The sequence below is a fragment of the Bombus flavifrons genome, chromosome 4, assembly GCF_040668555.2.
Source record: "Bombus flavifrons isolate JBK064 chromosome 4, iyBomFlav1_principal, whole genome shotgun sequence".
Taxonomy (NCBI): domain Eukaryota; kingdom Metazoa; phylum Arthropoda; class Insecta; order Hymenoptera; family Apidae; genus Bombus; species Bombus flavifrons.
Window position 1 is genome coordinate 9906471 of NC_138445.1, and position 18352 is coordinate 9924822.

Below are 18352 nucleotides of genomic sequence, written 5' to 3' on the forward strand. Positions count from 1 at the left end.
CGATTCCAACTACGCCATCATCCTCGGTCGTTAGACAATCTGGAACGAAACTTTCCTCTCGAATTTGGGCCAATAAACGTGATAGTCGTGACAGGTGGAATTTAGGCGGCGATACGCTATTCGTAATAACCTGGGACTAACGCGTTACGGCACAGGTGCTGGTTTGCAACGACTGGTAAGGTAAATGACAGGGTAAACGCGGTAAAGGTACACTAGCATTCTGGTATAAAAGGCTGGTACGGTTACATCGTTCGCTCCCTCGAACGCGAACGCGCATATATGTGGAAAATTTATCGAATCGTTTGCGAGTCTGGCTTTCGATCGTTTTTCCAGTCATGTTTCGTATGTTGGATCTTTACGATCCTGACGATTCGTTTATTGGTGACACGGAAGAATGACATAGTTTTGACGTAGCATTTTACAGCCGTCGTATATTTTTTTTTTTTTTCACCGTAGATATTTTACGAGGTGATCGAGGAACGCTTCGGGGGAGAAGTAGGTGGTTCTTCGTTCTAAATTTGCATTCCCATTCGTTGCATTCAGGCGCACTGCGCAACGTTGGGCTGCAAGTTGCAGGCCTTGTGTGAACGACCCCGGGCCTCATACGAAATGTAAATATTTACACGTGAGAGCAGCTGTCAGTGAAGGGGAGTATTCGCTTTTTCAGGTAATGGCCCCGATACCATGGAGGCGCATTGCCTGCTACACCCGCGATACGTTATCCTGCCACCAGCAGATATTCTTCTCGCTCTTTTTCCACGAATCTTCGGTCCAAGCTGTTGGGATTATACGCGCGTTTGAATGAAATGAATTGGTTAATTAGTTGTGCGTTATCGAACACATGATTGGATCGGAGAATCGATTTAATTCAAGCTATATATAAGGTGGTTCATAAATGCATGTCGATACCACTGGAGATGAATCTACGTTCTGAAATAAGCAAAAGAAATGGGAACATATTTTCTACGTACGTGCTTTATGTGCAGTAACATGTATCGAGGGACGGAACGAACGCTGAACAATTCCTTTAACCATCCATAATTCCAAACCTGCGGTACGTGAGGGAAATTGAAATATACTTAATAAAAGAGAAAGTATAGATGGTATAGGAAGTATAGACAGAATATTCAGACGATTTTGGAGCTGAACCAATAAATGACGATCCAAGATTCAACAAACACACCATCAACCCAATAATCATTCTGCCTTCATCCATCAAGTTACGAATGAAACCAGAAGCCGCTCTTTACCAATATTTAATTATAAAGAAACCCACAGTGAACCTTCGAATAAAAATTCAAAGAAATTCATTGGAAAGCTCCAAGAGCAGAGTTCTAATTGACTACTACTTAACACCCCACTATGGAGACGACCTCTCTCGATCCTGCAAACTCGATCAACTACAGTAGGAAAACAACAGGCGGATCAGGCGGTACCAATAGGGTGAAACGTGATTTTTCTACGCCGTGCCCCTTCCACGGACCGATCGGCACTCGTGGAAGATACACTTGGCGCGGCTTGCCGGTCCGCCAGGCGACGGAGTAGTTTTCTGGCGCTGGCTAGCGGAGCAGCTGTTTCCAGACTGGAGCGGCGGCCTGGCTGGAAGTTCAGTCTCGTTGCGACCGTCGCCGAGGTCGTGTCGTAGCCTGCCGTTTTTGTGGTCGCGCTCTTTGCCTTCCCGCCACGTGCGCTTCTTCCTCTCTCTCTCTCTCCTTCCTCTCCTTCGTCTCAGTCTTGTCTCGTCAGCCGATACGTCTCGAAACCGGCTCCTGATCGGAACTCTCCATCCGCGGCAAACCACGCGACGTGCACGTCGCCCCGGGATCCAGGAACGCTTCTACGAACGAAGAGGAACCGAAGAGGATTCTGTTTCATTAAGACGCCAGTGAGTAGCAAAACTTAATTCCTTTTCTACTTTCCTTTGTGAACGATTGAAATTTGAAATCAGTAGGTAAATTTATAGGATGTGTTAGGGTGATAAGTTGATAAGTTAATCACGTACTTGGGATTGTTGCAATTTGGCGAAATTGTAGGATTTATTATAGGATTATTGCAATTTGGTGAAATTGTAGGATTTATTATAGGATTGTTGGAATTTGGTGAAAATTGGTCTTGGATTTTTAAAATTTAGGATTTCGAAAATTTTAGTGGAAATTTTGTGATTTTTAAATCTAGGATTATTGAAATCTGTTGAGATTGATAAATTGCTGAACTTAAGATCGTTGAAACTTAAAGAAGAAACGTTTTCATATAGATTGTTGGAATTTGGTGAAAATTGGTCTTGGATTTTTTAAATTTTGGATTTCGAAAATTTTAGTGGAAATTTTGTGATTTTTAAATCTAGGATTATTGAAATCTGTTGAGATTGATAAATTGCTGAACTTAAGATCGTTGAAACTTAAAGAAGAAACGTTTTCATATAGATATAAGGAATCTCGATGCACTTGTATTATTGATTTACATATTTGATATAATTTTTATAAAATTCTAATATTTTGATTTATTCGATGTATCGTTGATTTATATCGATTGATCGTGCAATGATACATTACGAAGCAGTTTATTACTCAATTCATCAAATATCGATATTACACACCGTTCCCTCTAAATCAAGTAGAAAAATACACACAGTAATTTGCAATTCATTCTATTCGACGCCGATAGAATTAGCTTGAATTACGACTTTGTATTTTATCTTGAAGCGTCATCGACGGTGTTCCAAAGAAAAAAATACCTTCCAACAGATACTCAAACAAACCGACTATCATCGATTCTTCTGTTTAATAATCTTTGGTATTACGTAAATCGCCTCCGGTTTACGCGGTTCACGCGAACAGTTTCGAAACTATGGCGCGCATTGTTCCGCTACTGAAGTTTCCGGCCGACGAATTCGCGGCTCTTCCACCGGAAACAGTGGTCCCCTGCGGTAGAATCGGGCGATACAGGCCTGTTTTAGTTCCAATCTCTTGGTCACTTCGTGGAATTGCAAATAAAAAAACAAAAAACAAAAAAAAAAAACGTCAAATGCACGTGTTCCGAGGGTCGATATGCAGTCTGGAGCGAATATAAGTTAGTTGTAGGTCTCTGGAGGACCGAGTTTCGAATATTTTACGGGAGGCGCGTTTTATTTCGCGCCGACCAAAGGAATTCGACGCGCTCCGGAATAATTTTTCGATGGAACGTTGGTTTCTTCGTGGAGAATCTTTGTTCGAACAGTCTGAATGCGTTGAAATACTTCAGTTTGGAATGTGCTGTAGCGAAACGGAATCGAAATTGTAGAAACTACCCGAATTCGATTTTGATACGATAATCTCGTTACGTCTGGTATTTCGAGTTGGTGATTCAATGGAAGAGCGTGCCATTATACGTTCGACGATATAATAAAATTATTCGAGAACATAATGGATGGGATGTTCCGCGGACGAAAGTGGCAATGGTTAGAGGCAATTACTCTATCAAAGCTTTGTCGTGTGTACATTAAAAATCTCTATACCGCTCGTTAGACGATACAACAACGTTACCGTGTAACTGCATGGAAATCCGATCGCTTTGAATCAGCGATGTTAAATGAACGTGGGCTGAAAGACTAGTAGCGTAGGAAATATATTCCAAAACACTCTTGATGCTTTGAATAATCCAATCTAAATATGAAAACTCCGAGAAATAAACTTTGAACACCTGAGCAACTATTTCTCAAACAAAAAGGTTGACGCATTTCTCTCTGACTATGACAAGTTACTCCGACGGCCAACGACTTTATAACATTCACTGAAACCGTAAAGAAATTTTCCTCGGCACCTGTCAGTTTACATTAAACATTTTTATCGCGTACACCGATCGATCTATAATCAGCAATTCCTCGTCGATCATCGACTTTCATTGAATGACCGCTTGACGGTGCGTGTGGCGAAAGCGGCGACAAACGCTAAAGGTCGATCGTGTAGGAATTGGTGTAGCGTAGAACCGATCCACGAACATAGACACCTGCGTTCTAGAGTTCGCAAGTTCGATGAGATGACTAACGACTCATTGTACGTTCGCTCGTAAAAGGAGCGGCCCATCTAGATCGCGCTTCTCTTTTCTTCTTTCGTTTTATCCCTGGTATCGTAGTTTGCGAGCGTTGCAGTAACCCGACCCATCCAACGGTGTAATTGTTTCACCTCTGACATGTGTTTTATGCTAAATTAGTTCCCGATATGGGACAGCATCCTCTGTGACGTGACTCAGACCCGACTATCAGAGAAGCTTTCCTAAGTAGGATACACTTAGAACTCCCTAAAAGTGATCTTTTCATTATTGCTGTTCTCTAAGCACTCTAATTAGTACTCTATTACCATACTCGTACATCGAATTAGTGTCCTATGCACAACGGACTTGACTCTAAGAACGGGTCTCAAAGAGACATCCTTGAAGCATGGCTCAAAGGAGTTTCACGGAAATTTGTAGACCTCGAAAGGACCTCCTATAGCAAAAGAAGGAAAGTTTCCCCATTGAGAGATTAAAACGAACCATCCATCCATTGAATAGAAATTTCTCCAAATTCCTCTTCTATTCCTTGAAATGGACATATGGTGCATCGACTAAAAGTTTTACGGAATTCCTTTTCGTTTCTTTAATCGCAGCGTAGACGTATCTATATATTTTTATCAATTTTGTATTTTTTAGAAATTTATCCTCCTGATCTCCATTCTTTGGATATTATCGGACGTCGAAACTTCTTCGTTGCTTCAAAATTACTTTCGCGCCTAATTATAAGAGATAAAACTTTGAAAGAGATAAATAGCCAATGGACGAAAAATTTCTCTAATTCTATAAATTTCGGTGATCAAGCGGTGCGTCTTTTTAAGATTTCCCTATATAAGGCTCGTAAAAGGGGAAACGAAGGATGTTCTAATTGAAGTGGAAACGAACGTGGCGTTCAATGTTCGGTCGCGTTCGGCATAAAGTTTCTTCGCGCGAAATGCCAGTAAATTCGAAATCCACTGGCGAACGAGGCAATCGAGCGTGTTCTCGCTCGCTCAGAACGAATCGCGAATATATCCAGAGCTTGGCTCGATTCGTACGAACGTGGAGTGACATTAACGCGAAACGAGGGCAGCACGATGTGGGCGAAGATGGACGTTCGTTATCGATGTGATTTGTTGGCGGTGGTTGAAACGAGGGCGTCAGGTAACTGGGGATTCAGGTAGGAAGCCAGTCAGTCTCTCCCTCGCGAACCTACATAAAATGGTAGAATATCGTTCTGGGTTATTGGCTGAGATAGTTTGCGAACTCCGTTGATGCTAGTTTCAGCGGAGTTACGCTGCTGGAAATGATTAAGCGTCGTATTTCTATTCGAAATGCCAGTTGATTAATTGCTGGTTAGCGGTTCGTGATGAAAATAGTTAAGTGTTGCGTTTCTATTCGAATACGATTGATTAATTGCTGCGTGCGACGGTGTTGGTAAGGATGGAACGTTTTCAAAGAAGATTCGGAATATGTAATTCAGAAACGAAGAAGTTTAGCGGTGTGTCTGTGCCGAGGATAATACCACCCTTCTTGGTTAAAATATCCTATTTATCATTTCGAAACTGAAGGAAACTGAAATTTTATCATTCGCTTTGTGCCATCTTTCGGTTTGAAACACGTAGTCGTTATTTCGTAATTGCTTATATAATAATTTTAACAGGTAAAAACCTCGAGGTATTTCGAATATCTCGACATAATATATCGAGAACCGAGAAATGCTAGGGAAGGTACAATAGACGGGTTTAAAACTTATGTAAATTTTCTCATCTTTTAGGAAGAATTTTATTCTTATTTACCTGCTAAACCGACATATTTATTATAAAGGTATTTCGAAATGCAATTTTGCTTGTTCGAAGACTGTATAATTATAAATTGTTCTGCATATATGACGCATTTTATGTTGCAAGACAGTAAACGATCGCCTTGTAGATTGTTTATTTTGACGCGTCGCTGAAAAGAGAACGCGCGTGGGTGGCTACTTTTTCCAGAACTTTTGTTTACCGTCCAACGAGTTTATCGATGGAATGTTCGTTAAAGATTCTGTGAAAAAAGATCGCGTGAATATCGTAAAAGAATCATCGGATCGAATTAATAATCGAACGATGGCGAGGAAACTCGAAAGGAACGGTTTCGAAAGTAAATGAAGCAAAAAGCAATCATCGGAAACGATCGGCGCGCGGTGAAATTCTACCTAATCAAATGTTGGATTCGCGATGAATGTGTGAAATAAAAATAAAAGTGTATTTGAAATAAGCGTGCAACGCGGAATCGACCCGGTCGAAAAAAAGAGCAGCCACTTCGCTGCTTCGTTCATTACCTGTTGTTTTTTTTTCAGCTAAGTAAGCATTCGATCGTAACGCGCAATATTTTGCATGTGTTTAATTCCGCATCGTTCGATTAATCACGCGAGAAAATTCATCGCGTAATAAGGCAAAATTGAAAATTTATGGCACAAAGTTACGCAAGCTTATAGAAAAATAATTTTGAAAATCCACTCGCTTTTTTTATATATATTTTAAATTATTTTTTACCGCGTGTAAAATGACTACGTATATAAACTAGTAGCAGCAAATATTAGGAAACATGGCACTATACATTTAAATTTTCGAAAGCTCAGTAATTGAAACATTTTACAATTTCTCCGAATTCTATAATTTTTCCCTCGTGTAACTCATCGAAGGCGATTGCGGCGGATCTCCGAAAAAGGAGTAACATTACCAAACAGAAGTTGCTACCAGCTAAAAGTTATGGGGTGGTGAAAAACTTATCGTGGAATTTCGTGGACGTGGCCAGAGTGAGTTGCTTCTGCCTTCGATAATATTGATCTTGTCTGGTTGGCGATAAAAGTTTCGCGATTTCTTCTGCTTCGAGTCTTCAGTTTCCGATGCCAGAAATATCAAGTTGTTTTCTTCGAATAGCATCTTAAGCTCCCAGGATGACTTTCCATCATTTGCCTAGTAGTCCACGAAACAAAAAAGTAGAATAAGCGATCGATTGTACTCCAAATGATAACTCCCTGGCAATTTCGTATCATCGTAACAATCGTATATTTTAAGATTCGTTTGGTATTGTTATCCGAACAACAATATCCACTCGAGAAGAAAAGAAACACGGTATACATTATGGAACGTTCTCGTATAATGTACATTCGTACCAGTTATCCATTAATCCTTATAACGATAATTTTTCACAAAATACCGAGCAAGATTATCTTTACAGAAACCTATAAACTGGTCGCGATAAATTATCAACGACGTTTCTTCGCTAACGTGCAGTTAGTGTATACGTTGAATATCGTAAATTTAATCGAAGTACACCGTGAATCGGATACCTTTAATCCAACGAGAAGCAGAATCGAGTCCCGCGTCTCGATGCACCGTGAAAGATTACTTAAACGTTTCATGGTTTCTAAATTGGATTTACGTGAACTTCCTATTAATACGGTGCGGTGTGACGCGGCGAAAGGCCGCTGAGGTTAAACGCCATTTATTTACGGAACGATTGTTAAGGATCCAGATATCGTACGCATGTTCGGCGTTTATCGGCGAATAAGTTTCTCGGGCTACACTAACGACAAGGCACAGGCAAGTTTATACCCTCATTTAAGATAGAACGATCGCTACTTCCACGACGATAGTCAGTAGGCATCGAGCAGGTATTGAATAGTATGCGTAAAAGTTAATAGCTTGCGTGTATAGTGTACGTGTGTGTGGCGTACGTGATCGATCACAGATGAGTTTATAGAGGTTTTTATGTCACAGCGTTGTACGTATGGGGGCCGGTAATTCTGTGTAGTTAGGAACTTTTGCTATTAATATTCGTCGAGTAGAAAATTCTCATAATTTTTATGCTCGCGAGGGGAAACAGGTAATCTTGAAATCTCGATGCTGTTACATAGCTAGTTAATGAAATATAATATAAACAATTTATTAACAGTTGATGAATTGCAGATGTTTAGATGTGTAAAAATGTGCAGAATGCATATATTATGTAAACATATACAAAATATGCAAAGCAAACTCGTTATACTTGTTACACTCGTTATACTCGTTATACACGTGTTGTAGTATTTAGAAGGTAAGACAGATCTGTATAGAGGTTCCATTTCTTTGCAATTTGCATAAATAACAATCTAATAATTGAATATTGCAAAAATACTAAAAATTCCTCGAGCAAATTTTAGAATTTCTTAGGAAAGTGACGTGGTTGAGAGAAGGAGAGAACGAGATGCAAATGAAATGAATGAAAAACTGAGTTTGTGGATCTTGTCTCGTGAATCATCACAACAGGACCTTCGAACAGGACTTAGGCAAATATTTTCACAGTCAGTCTGTGATTCCTAGATAGAAAAAATTCGTTACTAATAATAACGACTATTTAACATATTTAATAGCTATTTAACATTCTCCATTCGAAAATTCATCGTCGAAGATGTTTGTTTCGCTCGGATTTATCGTAGAAGGTAATTCCCTGGAGACAGAAAGAAAGTTTTGTAACGCGAAATAGTCTCTCTTAACCTTCTCTAAACTTCACCCTCACGACACACTAAGTAGCGGTAAAAATAGGCACTTGTACGTACGTGCAAACGCACGCACTCAGCCATGCTAAAGCACGCACTCTCCAGCTCCGACTTTTCATACGTTGCAGTCCACACTTTTCCCTCTCGACGAAAGAAAGCCCCGTCACATGTACCGCGGATGGACTTTGGATCTAAACGCAACGACGCGGAGGAACAACGTTTTGTCATTTTCTTTCTGGCAACTTGTCAATTGTGCCCGACAAAATGTCTGTGAATCATGAAATATATTGTCCAGATTACCGTCCAAAAATCTGCTTCCAAACAATCGAACAACTTCCGTCGTAGTCTGCGTGGCGCCATTTCAATCCACTTTCAACCACCTTCATATTTTCTAAATTAAATTAAACTTGGCCGCTTTCCATTATCTTTTATCTTTCTACACCTCGTTTTACATATTGTTTAATCGTGCTTTTACACTTTGTTTTGCAACATCCATTTCCTTATCTAAGTCACCTCGACGTTTTTCTTTCAACGATGAATATCGCGGAGCACGTTTATCGTTAACGATGCTTCTCGATACTAGTCGATAGGAAATGGCTCAAGAAGCAACCCGGACGGCAACTCGTTTAATTCCAGTCATTTCCTGTGAATAAAAAAGAAAATATTATTTTTAAGCTGGAGGCTAATCGATTCGAGAGAGTCGGTGGATCTTTCGTTGGGAGAGCGGATCGAGCGTCGCCTCTGGTTCAATCCTCCGACGTTATTTCTTCGTACGTTCGTTCTTATCGATTCTATTACACGGCCAGATATTTTGAGCGGCACGATATTGCGCGATCAATATCGATAAACCGACCGCTCCCGGCTCATTATTGAGCCGATGGATCTATTTATAGGCGGCCAGGTATCTTGATCTTTGGCCAAGTCGTCGGGTAAACCGATCGTCAGCCCCGTGTTTGCTCATCTTCAGCCACTGCGCTTTAGCGGACCGAAGAGGGTTCTTCAGGCTGATTGCATCGTATCGCCCCGGGATCGTTATATTGTCGTAACGAACCACATCAATGGCGGACGTCTTTATCGTCTTGGACGATTGGAAAGCCGGATCAGAACCACTTGGATATTCGTGGCTCTCTTCTAGTTCGTTTTGCGATCTAGGAAATTATTGTTCATAGAAGTTAACGTAAGAAGCGTTTTCAACGACGCAGGGAAAATAAATTTTTCGAAAGATGAGTGATAGGTTCCAAGGTGTTATTACTATCTCAAGAACTGCCGTGAAAATGGGAAGTTTATTTCCCTTGTTTGCATTGCATATAAGTAGTATATGCGATCCGATCTTTGCTAGTTCTCCCACCGAATTTCAAGGCGTTGATCAAATATACTTATAGCTAGTAGATCTATGACGGTTTTCTTAGAAATTACGACTCGCGTACATCCGTACGAGAAACTCTGTTCCTTTAAAAATCTACGAATCTTTACCGGATGAAGATTAAAACATCAAGAACCACGGACACCTCTATGCCCCTTCTTAATCCGTTCAGCGCGCTTCAATTCGAAATTCGATATTTTATGCAGATTTGCGGCTGACCAGCGGCTGGTTAAAACCGTATTACGGCACCGTAGGTGTTAGATTCCATTTGATGGTTCCCATGCTCGTAACTCAGCCGTGGACCGCCCATGGTGAGCCATTGTGGCCGCCGTCAGGCCAATATCCATTCGGCTCGTCTCCTCGCTCGCGCTTCTTTTCGCTGGTCGTTGCACGCCGCGTTTCGCGTAAATGAAATTATCAGCTTTTGCCAGTCGGTTACCACTGTCCGATTTCGTGAATCGTTTCGGGAATCTCTGTGTCCCGTCAGCAAAGATTTAGAGCCTTCTTTGTTGGGAGAGAACGAAGAAAACGCATCCAAGAGACGATAAGATAAATCACTGGCGAGGAAGAATATCAAAGGGATCGTAAAACAAGACGTCAGACAATCGTTCGATAGAAATTGAAAGCCTAGAGGATTTTAAATGGTCGGCAATTAGAATGTTGAGCATCGATCTGGCCGACGAACTCATCGATCACCGGCGGAGAAGCACGTTCGATAATTCACGGTTATCAAATCGGCAGGAACGCGTGTCGCCAAGTTCACAGCGATTAATCACACGAGTCAGCCGCGTAACGTATTCCCGCCGCGTAGCCGCGATTCATCTTCCTGGTTGCCGGCTTTCCGTGCGCGCATTCCTCGCACGAATTACCTCGCGTCTTCGGCCGTCGACCAAGGTCGCGTTCTCCTCTTCGTTCGAGCTTCTCCCTTCGTAATTACGCGCGTAATTTCGTTCGAGTCCGCACAGCAACCAACTACGGCGACGGCGACGGCGACGATCGTTGACCCTCGACGCGCGAGGAGTTCGCCCGGTTTTTGAAACCGAAAAATTCATTTCGTAGGCAAGAAAGGGACGAAGTGCGGCAGCGGCGGTCGTTAGGTCGTGCGACACATCGTCTCGTGCCGCAGCCATTTCGGAGTAAGAATCTTAAGTACCTGCAGAGTCGGGGCCCACAGCCACTCGAGCGAGACGTCGCTTCATTTTGGCACCCAGAATCCTGCACGTTGCACCCCCTTAGCTTTTTGTGCCCGCAACGAAGGTTTTCAAGTGGCAGCGCGACCATCTCGCCCTGGCGAGATTCTAAATGGCTTTCACCGGGCTGCCAAGGGGGCTGCTTTTCGTCTGGGAACGCCAACACCCTGCTCCGTATTTAATGTCTGCCTAATATCGTGCATCTGCTCCGGTTTTCCATAGGGAACACGATGACATTTTGTTATCTAGCTCGCTGGTCGCATCAGGTATGGTATATCATAAGTGGTATATACAATACATATTAGTGTGAAGGGATGGTAGAGAGCGAAGTAGGTAACGAGAAAACGAATTGGCTCTCCCTTGCGATGGATTTTATTTTTCTTCCAGCTATTGTCGACTCCTGCCCCTTCCTCGACACGTCCACTGGTCTCGTTTTCGCACCTGCTCCTCGACTCGACCCATACTTCTTACGAACTCACGCCAATTGGTAGACTATCAGAAAGCACGTGTTTCTCGCTCCAGTTCTAGTTTCGCTGTATGTGGTTTCGTGATTTACGGATCGAGGAATGTGGGAGAGGTACCTCGAAGAAAAGGATCATGTAAAATCAACCGAGCTGCCAGGGATTTTCCAGGTAAATGTAATTTCTGGTGGAATGTTCATCGAGGAATTCGATAGACCTGGCTGCGAACAAAAGGCAGATTTATTCCTAAGCTTGTCAAAGGTCGCGTCTATCCACCAACTGGTGTGTTCCCTTTTATTCAGGTAGCATACCTTTCGTGTCATGAAACATGGGCACAAAAAATCAGATATAACAAGTATCGTGAGAAAAATCAATCTTGAAAAAGAATTCTAAAATAGGTTGCACCGTTGCTCGCAATTAAATCGTAACTTAACGAATTGTTTATTGTCTGAACAGTTTTAAACAGCAATAACGAAGCAGAATTGTGCTCGCTCGAAGCTTCGTTTGCGCATTTGCACGGCCATGTCTGAGAGTTATTGTCCATTGTTTGTCGGCGCGGCTCGTAACAAATCCTTTTCCCTGTTCAGCCGCTTTTCTTTCTGCCTTTCGCAGATCTTTGGCTGTCTCGTGTTGACACTTGTTTATTTGTCACGGGTATTACACGTGGACAGTAATGGATACACGAGCCCTGAACATGGAATAATAATAATAGGACCGGCGGCGAACGAATCGAGCCTCGCCGCACGCTGTGACTAATTTCCATCCACCCTCGTAATTCATTTTTCTCTGACCGCTTCGACCCGTTCGCTATTTTACGCCTCGTTATTCAACGTGTAAAGGCGAACCGCAATTAGATATTTCATTAACTCCGTGTTGAAGAATCGTCGGATGAATATGGCCTGAGTGGATACATAACGTTCGGCTAATAAACTCGCGTCTATAGGCAGATTAGAAGATCTCATATCAAGGCCACTCCCTTCGTCTATGAATCACTCCCACTTTTATGGTCTCGCCACGTGTAGCGACTGTTACGTGTACGGACCATAAATATGGAGAGAACTTTGTATTCTTATTACCATTGATTGCTTGTATATTTAACGAGACATGACTCGAGAACCCGTAATATCGATAAGAGACGTACTCTTGATGAACTGTCTATTAGTATATAATTAACACGTTCATACGACGCAGCATGTACTTCTAAGATGTAAAAAAAGGATATAAAATTGTGACAAGATATTTCACGATAGTTTACATCAAACACGTATGTAAAGTTTTACATAACACTCCGTTTATTGCAACGAGATTGTCATAACTAATGTCCGATTAAACGAGCCCTCACTGACTAAATCTACTCATCCGAACGTAAACTATTATCGAACAAAGATGATACGTAATGAGAAAAATTGTTGAACTCTCACTACATGAATTCGAATTATTGTTCGTCCCGTGACGTGTTTACTCTACTGAAACGAAACAATCAGACATCTTCTAGTGTAATGGAAATCAGATCCACAATAGAGCGTGTATACGTTATGAAGACACCATATGTTTCATCATGTGAATCCAGTTAGCCCATGTCGCCATACTGTATCAACAAAATTAACGTTCCATTTAGAGGCTACGAAAATGACGCTACTTAAACGTGGGCCGAGTTTCCCGCTAAATGGTTTCGTCAAACACTTCCAAACGCGTCCAACGCGATGTAGTAGCACTCTACTTTTAACTAAACTTTCACGTCCTCCCACGGGTTCCTTTTTTTCAATTTCCTTCGTCAGAGCGTAGAATTGTGACGAATCGCAGCGGAGATTAAATAGAAAAGCCAAAGCGTGTGCTCGAGCACATAGAGTCGCGTGGGCCGGGTTCGTTTCGAGGAGATTTATAAGTTAATCGGGCGTAATGGGCCCTAACGCGTCGAATTGCATCTGTTCGATGCTCTTGGTCGCATATTTCTTGTTCAAGTAAGGGTCAGCCTTCGCTAGATACGTTAAATATACGGAAGTGTGAGTCACGGGGCTTTTGTGCAGTCTACCCTTGGCTAGATCGGAATCGCTTTATGCTTCTGTCACGATAATATCTTTAATGATATCTCTTCTGGTCGCGTCTCCTGTGACCGGCGTAATCTTCCCCTAATACCGCCATTCGGGCCAGAGCAGATAAAGAAGCTTGAAAGAAGAACCATCCTCCGAAGCCTGGTGACGATCGTCCAACCCGAGATAATTAAGATCTGGCAAATGAACGGGGGTGATGAAAAGTAAAAGAGGTTGTTACACTTCGAGAGCTTCTTGAGGCGCAGTTCTCTGTATCATATTCCAAGTCGTTATTATGACGAAATGTAATGGGGAGCTTTGTCCTTTTCGAATCTGATCGTTTCACGGTTTCGCATATTTCAAATTGTAACACCAATTTTTCTATAAATTTTTGCTATTGTTTTAACAAGCAGAAGGGTTTTTAACATCTTGAACAAATTCTTACTGTAACTAACTAAAGTTTTACTTGGAGTGAGAAACGGTATATATCGACGATAGTTGTTTCGTACTCCTCTCAAATATATCTATAATTTTTGTAATATGGAATCGATGTAGAACGTTAAGAAGAAAAATGTCAAAATTATTTCCCTGACGGAGATAGCGAAACTTCATTTATCACGTTCTTCGCCTGTAACCTTTCAATTTTTTAATAGCAGGAAAACATACGATGTTGCGTTGTGAGTGACCTAAAGAATGCGGCAGGGTTAGAAAAAATTGAATGGAAGATTGATATGGACAACACAGTCGTTCTCTTTGATGGACATAGGTCCATTAGAATACCAGTGCCGCGACTTATCGTAGTAATTAATATTCCCGCAATTTATTAACGCTTTCATTGGAGCGTGTTTCAACTGCCGATGCGACACGATTATCATCCTCGCGTGTCGCAGTCTTATCTCGGCAGTCTTGACGAGCTTAACCTCGCGCAGAAACGTCGTTTACAATCCATGTTTCGACGTGGTACACTCGGCTGGCTGATCGGTATTCGCGGTGTTAAAAAGGTTACCAGTGGGAATCTCATTATTTAAACGGTAATTGCGTGCACCGTATCGGCCAGGTGTGTCGCGTTCGCTTGGTTGCTTAGCACGAAACGCGTGCCACACAAGAACCGACCCCGATCGAAATCATTCCATGAACACCAGCGAATCTCGCCACGTTTATGTTCCACGTGTTTTTCGCTCCTACCTTTTACACAGGATCGAGATAACTTCCTGTTCGATTATGCAATCGATTCAGCTTGTCTCATAACCGAGGACGCGATTATGCAAAGTGATTTTTTTCCAATGTAGTAATATATCATATTCTGGAGTATACACGGTGTCACAAAATGTGTGGCGGATATTTCTAAGGTCGGCTCGCGACATCGAAACAATGAATAGAGTTGGTGCACAAAAATGTGCTTCGAGGTTTTACTTCTTAAGATATAAAGATATAAAGATTTTTGAAGATAGAAAGAACGTTGGAAATATACCACTATCGATGCATCAGCTGACGAACCTTCCAATCTCACTCGCAGATCATTTTTCATCGCACACTCGAAAGGTTCGCCAGCTGATTCATTGATACCATGTGCGTATATTCGTAGCGCAAAATAAAAATCGAATGAAATAAAATTACTTTGAAAAAAATTGGCTCGAACTCTCTTTCGTAACACCTTATATACACCGTATTATAGGCAATGGCTCGTTGTATAAACGAGTTAGAAGAGGCAACGAAGAGAATTCTCTATTAGAGTTCGATGGCGAAGGCACGGCGACGCAGAAAACGCCAAGGTATGCGGCAGATATAAAACGTTTTACGATCGATGCCGTTTCGATGCTCGTTCGAGGCGAGCTTTTTCGCGGAAGTGCATTAGCTAAAGATAAATATACGCTTAACTCATTTAAGTCCGCGTTGAATGTTAATACCGCGGCAGGGGTGATACGGGAACACTGTCGCCGGGCAATCGTCCAATTCTCGTGCCATCCAACACTACAGCCGCCACACGGCGACCGTGAAGCTTAAAAGTGTTAAGGCTAATGGTCGCTATACTATAAACGTTTCAGCGGTGTCTAACTGTTCGGTCATTAACTTCTGCTCCGCCCGAGAGAACATCGACGTTCCTTCGACAATATCATCGTTGTCATCGTGAGACAAATTGACTATCCGTCGCCCGATTTCGAGACTAGATAGATGAGTCGCGTTATCGCTCGTTCCTCCAGCTCCATAAATTGTAAATTCCCATTTGTAGTTTAGCTCGAAGTCGTTCGAAGCGCGTACCAGCTCGTTTTATGAATTTTCCGGTCGCGTTATCGCGAACGAATCGTGAATCGCACGAATTCATTATTCATGGGATCGGACACGCAACGACTCGCGACAAGACCAATCTACAAATCAGATCGACCCGCATCGGGACAACTTAATCAACGAGATTGGTAATTCACCGAGGCATGCAGCAGCTCCTCAACAGGGCTACGTTGATTTCCGATGGTATTTTTCGATTTCAACTCTGACATTCTTATGGAAGTCCCGACCTTTCGAATAAACGTGCAAACAGAGTCTTATCGTTTTTAAGGGGAGCCTTGAACAACCTTGAGTCACGCATCTCTCTCGGCTATGTTTAGTTAAGCATTGTTATCTAATAATAATCAAATAATTCTTGCATTTAAAAGAGTAAAAATTGCTTTGGAATCTAACCCCTTGTCTTGTGATATTTTTTATGTATAAAGTATACACTGGATACACACTTAACACTGTGTTTGAAATATTATACGTAGTCTATACTCAGTAATCTACATAACGTAAACTGAAAGTCAGAGATAAAATTGAACTTTGATATAAATGAAGTTGAATTTTGTTCTCTAATCTATACCACGAGAGTGATTCGATATTAATTCACCTGCACTTCTGTCCGAAAGTCTTAGAATTCTATCGTCTATTTTTTTAGTAAAACACATATGCTTGACATAGGTTACGGATTTTAAACAAACTTCCGAAGATCCATTAAGATGCATTACGATAAAACGCTAAAAACACGTTAGGTCTTAATGTTGCTAAGACTTTCGAGCAGGAATACCTGTTCCCCTTTCCAATTATAAAAACCCATAAAATAACATGTGACATCCGTTTTGCAACGAAACACAAGAGACTTCTTGGTAAGAAGCACATTGTGGACCAGTAGTCGCGGATGTTAGCGTCGAATCTCGCGTCGAAAATAGCGCGTACAGCGTGTTGCGGTCGAAACGAATATAAATATCCGCAGACTTTTCCCGGTGAATCTGGAAAGTGTCGTATCGCGGTGTGATCAGCTTGTAAACTTGCAGCGGGAATCGCGGAAGCGTGGCGTTTCGCTGGAGGAACACGATAAACGGCGAGAGGGAGCGCGACGATAAGGTAATTTCGCGCGAGTCTCTTGCACGACGTGTGCCGCGACGGATTAAGCGACGTACGTTGGTATCTGCGCCGCGATACCACGAATAAATAGCTACGATAAAGGTAGCGCATGCGTGTGATAAGTCGAGTAGTAACCGCTGATTAATTGGAGAATGCTCCGCTTTGTAAACAGACGCAATTAAGAGCCATTGTCGGGTACGAAAGCAGCGGCGATAAAGTTGGAACTTCGATCAATGGGCTAATTGTACCTCCAACAGGGATAAAAAAAAAAGAGCCACGTCGTTCGCTGGTAATTGAACTTGAAAGAATGTATTGGACGATGAAGCTTGTGTCGCTCGTGGATAAACAGAGCTTAACCCTTTCAGGATCGAGCAGTGGAATCATACGTAAAAGGCGTTATTGTTTTCTCAGCGTACGAAAAATATCAAAATACAATGGAAATACTACAGAAGTCCGTTACGCATGAAAAATGCAAAGAAATTTCAAAGTTGTACGATTTGAAAGAAAAAATTATCATATTGTTATTAAATGCCTCAATTTCTTCAAATCTTGTAAAGTTGGAGAGTTTAGACGAAAGAAGAGGTAATGCACAAGAGAATACGTTGAACAAGTTCCTGGAATCCCTTCTTGTAATTATTCTATGAATTTAATAGGATTCAATTATGTGAATTAACTGAGAAGAAATTACATACGAAAGGTTAACGAGCGATTAACAACGAATAAAAGAGTAGAAATTCGAAGAAATTCGGAAAAGGTTTATCCTGGCGATCGCACAAGGGCGCGAATTCCTAAACTGCGGAATATGTAACGGGAACCTGCATGGCCTGTATAATTTTACAGCGAAAGTTGATATGTTCGTCTAAGCTCGACCAGTTCAACGAGCTGACACAGAGAAGTATCGTTTTTCGCTGGATAAAAAAAAAAATGAGTTTCCTCGATAAATTTCGGCGCTGTCTTTTGTGACCAGCGGATTAAGAGGAAATTTCGAAGGAATTGCTAATTCATGTAATTATTCTTTAAGCGCTGTACTATATGTATCCGAGCTTCTTCCTCCTCTTCAAACATCAAAAGAAAAATAACCAGTAGATTCTGGTTCTTCTACCTAAAACACTTCAATGAAACGTCTATTTGAAGAGTCAATAAACCCTTTATTACACGTTAAACTACCCCTACTATAATACCAAAGTTGAATTCTCATGTCCAAACAAAAATTCCTCATAAAATCATCGTACCGTCGATGCGCCCTAAAACCTGTCTGTCCAATAAATATCCATGCGAATACGACATTCAAGCCATGCGCGATAAACATCAAAATTGTAGACAGGCTGTTTGCCAGAAATTAACATAATTGCTGGCAACAAAAGAGAACCGAAGACCGGAATTTAAAAGCTAGACAGGGAGGCCGTTTT

At 41.7% G+C, this 18352-nt stretch overlaps 1 protein-coding gene and 1 long non-coding RNA gene across 5 annotated transcripts in view; both read left to right on the forward strand.

The window, feature by feature from the left end:
• The first annotated feature begins 1559 nt into the window (after positions 1–1559).
• Positions 1560–18352, forward strand: part of Sulf1 (Extracellular sulfatase Sulf1) — a 78579-nt gene continuing 61786 nt past the window's right edge. For all 3 annotated transcript variants that reach the window (XM_069111815.1, XM_069111816.1, XM_069111817.1), the window contains exon 1: positions 1560–1885. The gene's annotated coding sequence lies outside the window, so the exon portion shown is untranslated. The remainder of the gene's footprint in view (positions 1886–18352) is intronic.
• Positions 15252–18070, forward strand: LOC138179036 (uncharacterized). Of its 2 annotated transcripts, XR_011172912.1 has the most exons (4): positions 15252–15343; positions 17116–17232; positions 17309–17525; positions 17597–18070. It is a non-coding gene; the product is annotated as an uncharacterized LOC138179036 (long non-coding RNA). The 2 variants fall into 2 exon arrangements; XR_011172911.1 differs by having other exon boundaries at positions 17309–18070.